The sequence below is a fragment of the Rutidosis leptorrhynchoides genome, chromosome 5 (genome assembly GCF_046630445.1).
Source record: "Rutidosis leptorrhynchoides isolate AG116_Rl617_1_P2 chromosome 5, CSIRO_AGI_Rlap_v1, whole genome shotgun sequence".
In the NCBI taxonomy this organism is placed as follows: Eukaryota; Viridiplantae; Streptophyta; class Magnoliopsida; order Asterales; family Asteraceae; genus Rutidosis; species Rutidosis leptorrhynchoides.
Window position 1 is genome coordinate 449,675,601 of NC_092337.1, and position 6,072 is coordinate 449,681,672.

The window sequence follows — 6,072 nt, forward strand, 5'->3', positions numbered from 1 at the left end:
TTAAGTATGGAAGACAGAATGCGAGCTAAATGCACTGGCCAAGGTCACGCAATTACTCATCCAGACATTAATGCGCCAGATTATGAAATCAAAGGACAAATTCTACACATGGTGACTAATCAATGCCAATTTAGTGGTGCGCCGAAGGAAGATCCAAATGAACATCTTCGTACCTTTAATAGGATCTGCACACTATTTAAAATAAGAGAAGTGGAGGATGAACAGATATATCTCATGTTATTTTCCTGGACTTTAAAGGGAGAAGCCAAAGATTGGTTGGAATCGTTACCTGAAGGCGCGATTGATACATGGGACGTTTTAGTTGAAAATTTTCTTAAACAATTCTTTCCGGCATCTAAAGCCGTAAGACTTCAAGGAGAAATTGTTACGTTCACACAGAAACCAAATGAAACTTTATATGAGGCGTGGACAAGATTTGGAAAGTTATTAAGAGAATGTCCGCAACATGGTTTAGACACTTGTCAAATAGTACAAATATTCTACCAAGGATGCGACATCACTACAAGGAAAGACATCGATATAGCAGCTGGTGGTTCTATTATGAAGAAAACCAAAACTGATGCTTATAAAATTATTGATAACACTGCTTCCCACTCACATGAGTGGCACCAAGAAAAAGATATCGTTAGATCATCTAAAGCAGCTAGAGCCGATTCTAGCCATGACTTAGATTCCATTTCAGCAAAGATAGATGCTGTCGAGAGACGAATGGAAAAGATGACTAAGTATATACACTCAATACGAATTAGTTGTGAGCAGTGTGGAGGACCACATTTGATAAAAGATTGTCTCAGTATTGAACTAACAATGGAACAAAGAGAGAATATTTCATATCTAAACCAAAGGCCTGGAAATAATTATCAGAATAATTATCAACCGCCAAGACCAATTTACAATCAAAACCAGAATTATAACCGAAATGTTCCATACAACAATCAACAAGGTCCTAGCAATCAACAAGTATCCAATAATACTTACAATCAGCAAAGACCTAATTTTCAAAACAAACCACCACAACAAACCGATGATAAAAAGCCAAATTTAGAAGATATGATGACGAAGCTAGTTGAAACTCAAACACAGTTTTTCACATCTCAAAAACAAACCAATGAACAAAATGCTCAAGCATTTAGAAATCAACAAGCTTCTATTCAAAATCTAGAACAAGAAGCAAGTAACCTAGCAAGGTTAATAGGTGAAAGAAAACCGGGAAGTCTACCTAGTGATACAAATGCTAACCCCCGGAATGAAACAGCTAAAGCCATTACCACAAGAAGTGGTACAACACTTAAACCACCTGAAATACCTGTAATTTCTGATGAAGCTATTCCTACTCCACAAGAACCACAACCTGAACAAGATAAGGAAAAAGAACCGGTAGTTGAAAAGGTTAATGAAGATAACACAGTTAAGGCTAAACCTTATGTTAAACCATACCAACCACCACTTCCTTACCCGAGTAAAATGAAAAAAGAAAGACTTGAAGCCGAGCAATCCAAATTCTTGGATATGTTTAAACAGATAAATGTAAATCTTCCTTTCATTGATGTGATTTCAGGAATGCCTAGATATGCTAAATTCTTGAAAGATCTAATCTCAAATAGAAAAAAAATGGATGAACTCTCGGCCGTTACTATGAATGCTAATTGTTCAGCAGTGCTGTTGAATAAGATACCAGAAAAACTATCAGATCCAGGAAGTTTCACAATTCCATGTTTTCTGGGTAGTCTTAGTTCAATAGAAGCATTGGCAGACTTAGGTGCTAGTATAAATTTAATGCCGTATTCACTATACGCTAAACTAGACCTTGGAGAATTGAAACCAACAAGAATAAGCATACAACTAGCCGATAGATCAATAAAATATTCTAGAGGGATAATGGAGAACATGCTAGTTAAAGTTGATACTTTAGTATTTCCAGTAGATTTTGTTGTTCTGGACATGAAAGAAGATTCTCAAGTTCCTCTAATATTAGGAAGACCATTCTTAAACACGGCTAAAGCAATGATAGATGTGTTCGGTAAGAAACTGACCCTAAGTATAGAGGATGAGAGTGTTACCTTTTCAGTTGATAGAGCAATGCAACAACCGCAATCTGCAGATGATACATGTTATTATATTCAAACTATAGATTCACATGCAGAATTGTTAGAAGAATTTCCAGAATTACAAGGAACAGTAGAATGTTCTTTAGGAGAAGGAACTGAACCAATTGATGAAACTGAAATGTTAGCTACACTAATATCTAATGGATATGAACCAACAACAGAAGAAATTCAAATGCTAAAAGAAGAAGACAGATATCGATATAAATCATCGATAGAAGAACCACCAACATTAGAGTTAAAGCCACTTCCAAACCATTTGGAATACTCTTATTTACATGGTGAATCTGAATTACCTGTAATAATATCGTCTTCTCTTACTGAAAATGAGAAATCACAACTCATTTCTGTGTTGAAAGCTCATAAACCAGCCATTGCATGGAAGATTCATGATATTAAAGGAATAAGTCCTTCGTATTGCACACATAAAATCCTTATGGAAGAAGGTCATAAAATGTATGTGCAACGCCAACGAAGACTAAATCCTAATATGCAAGATGTAGTTAAGAAAGAAATTATTAAACTGCTTGATGCAGGTTTAATTTATCCAATTTCTGATAGTCCATGGGTAAGCCCAGTTCAATGCGTGCCTAAGAAGGGTGGCATGACTGTCATCACAAATGAGAAAAATGAGCTTATTCCTACTAGGACTGTAACAGGATGGCGTGTTTGTATTGATTATAGAAAATTAAATGACGCCACCAGAAAAGATCACTTTCCCTTACCTTTCATTGATCAAATGTTGGAAAGGTTAGCCGGAAACAGTTACTATTGTTTTCTAGATGGATTTTCCGGATATTTTCAAATTCCAATAGCACCCGAAGATCAAGAGAAAACCACATTCACGTGCCCTTATGGTACTTTTGCTTACAAACGCATGCCATTTGGACTTTGCAACGCCCCTGCAACCTTTCAAAAGTGCATGATGGCGATTTTTCATGACATGATAGAAGAATGCATGGAAGTTTTCATGGATGACTTTTCAGTCTTCGGTGATACATTTGAATCATGTCTAGTGAATCTTGAACAAATGCTTATTAAATGCGAACAATCAAATCTAGTACTTAATTGGGAGAAATGCCATTTCATGGTTAAAGAAGGCATCGTTCTTGGACATAAAATCTCAAAGGAAGGAATTGAAGTGGATAGAGCTAAAGTAGATGTAATTGCTAAACTTCCACATCCCACTAATGTTAGAGGAGTTAGGAGTTTTCTAGGGCATGCCGGTTTTTACCGACGTTTTATAAAAGATTTTTCTAAAATTGCCACTCCTATGAATAACTTCTAGAAAAGGATGCTCCATTCATCTTTTCAGATGAATGTATCAAATCTTTAAATATTCTTAAAGAGAAACTCACTAATGCGCCGATCATGATAACTCCAAATTGGAATCTACTGTTTGAACTTATGTGCGATGCAAGTGATTTTGCAATGGGAGCCGTTTTAGGACAAAGGATTGAAAAAAGATTTCAACCTATATATTATGCTAGTAAGACGTTACAAGGAGCACAAACGAACTACACAACTACTGAAAAAGAACTCCTTGCTATTGTCTTTGCTTTTGACAAATTTCGTTCATATCTCGTTCTAGCTAAAACGGTGGTCTACACCGACCATTCTGCTCTTAGATACCTATTTTTGAAACAAGATGCTAAACCAAGATTAATCCGTTGAATCTTACTCTTACAAGAGTTTGATATTGAAATCCGAGATAAAAGAGGAGCAAAAAATCTCGCCGCTGATCATCTTTCTCGTCTTGAAAATCCCGAATTAGAAGTTCTAAATGAATCGGCCATACAAGACAACTTTCCTGATGAATATCTATTGAAGATAGATTATAATGAAATACCATGGTTTGCAGACTATGCAAACTACTTAGTATGTGGATTCCTTGAACAAGGATTATCGTACCAAAAACGAAAGAAATTCTTTAGTGATTTAAAACACTATTTCTGGGAAGATCCACATCTGTTTAAAAGTTGTCCAGATGGAATAATACGCCGATGTGTATTCGGAGATGAAGCTAGTAAAATCTTAAACCATTATCACACAGGACCAACAGGAGGGCATTATGGGCCTCAACTAACAGCAAGAAAAGTTTATGATACTGGATTCTATTGGCCTACAATTTACAAAGACGCACACCTTCTTTGCAAATCCTGTGATGCTTGTCAAAGGGCCGAAAAAATAAGTCAACGTGATGAAATGCCACAAAATGTCATTCAAGTATGTGAAGCATTTGACATTTGAGGTATTGACTTTATGGGTCCATTTCTAAAATCTCATAATAATCTCTATATTCTCGTAGCCATTGATTATGTATCTAAATGGGCGGAAGCACAAGCTCTCCCAACTAACGATGCACGAGTTGTATCAATTTTTTAAAACGTCTTTTTGCAAGGTTTGGAACACCGAAAGCTTTAATAAGTGATCGGGGTACTCATTTCTGTAATAATCAACTTGAGAAAGTTCTCAAAAGATATGGAGTAACTCATAAAATCTCCACCGCATATCATCCACAAACAAGTGGATAAGTTGAAAATACCAACCGAGCATTAAAACGTATTCTAGAGAAAATCATAGGATCAAATCCGAAGGAATGGTCCATAAAATTGGAGGATGCACTCTGGGCTTTTAGAACAGCCTGCAAAACTCCAATTGGAACCACACCTTTTAAACTCGTTTAAGGGAAAAGCATGTCATCTTCTAGTAGAAATTGAACACAAAGCATTTTGGGCTTTGAAGACATGTAATCTTGATTTACATGAAGCCGGACGTCTACGGTTAAGTCAATTAAATGAATTAGAAGAATTAAGACATGAAGCATATGAAAATTCCTTAATCTATAAGGAAAGAACAAAGAAATGGCATGATAAAAGAATCAGAAGTTCAAAAGAATTTAAAGAAGGAGACAGAGTTCTTCTTTTCAATTCACGATTCAAGCTATTTCCTGAAAAATTGAAATCAAGATGGTCTGGACCATTCATAGTCAAAAGAGTTTTCCCATACGGAACAGTAGAATTAATAAATTCAAATGGGATTGAATTTAAAGTTAATGGTCACAGAGTTAAACATTACATACATGGTCCGATGGAAGTTGACAATGAAGTTAATCATAATTTCACCACCCAAGAAAACCTTCAAAATGAAAACATAAATATGTTATCAACAACATATGAAAAATCAAAATTGGAATATAGGGAGGAGTCAAATTTGAGTGATGAAGAAGAATTCTTATACAAACCTCCCATTCCAAGAAACGAAGAAAAATGTGAACAAGAAGTTCAAATAGAAGTGAAAGAACCAAGAAAAGAACACCCGAAAAAGGTTTACAAACCAACTCGACTTACTAAAGCATGAGACCCAGGTGAATTTATCATTTCTTGCTTGCTTAATGATGGTGCTGTTTATAATAGACTCGCAGATTTAGGAGCAAGTGCAAATATTATGCCTCTTTCCTTATACAAAAGATTAGGCATGGGTAAATTAAAACCAACCAAAATAGGTGTTCAATCATTTGACCAAACCATTAAACACCCGGTTGGAATAGTAAATAATTTACTTGTTAACGTGGGAAGTTTGACCTTTGTTGCAAACTTCATAGTGATTAATATGGAGGAAAACCTTGATATTCCTCTAATTCTAGATCGCCCATTTTTAGCAACCACCGAGGCATTCATTGATGTAAGAGAAGGTAGAATGACACTTAGGGATGGTGATACATCGATCACCTTTGTGAACCGAAAGTTTAGATCTCCACCAACCAAAACTGTTAGACCAATAAAAACGCATAAGTGTGGGGAAGATGAAGAAACACTTAATGATGATCCAATCACAAAGAATGCCATTGATGATACGAAATTAGATGAACCCATTTTTAACAGTTCAACGAAGAAACTTTATAAACGGATTCATGATGCTAAGATTAAAGGAAACTTTAAGTTAT

The 6,072-nt window shown here is 35.6% G+C and overlaps 1 non-coding gene across 1 annotated transcript; it reads right to left on the bottom strand.

Moving 5' to 3' along the window:
* Positions 1-366: 366 nt before the first annotated feature.
* LOC139850831 (small nucleolar RNA R71) lies at positions 367-473 on the bottom strand. The gene has a single exon (XR_011760209.1). It is a non-coding gene; the product is annotated as a small nucleolar RNA R71 (small nucleolar RNA).
* Positions 474-6,072: the final 5,599 nt, after the last annotated feature.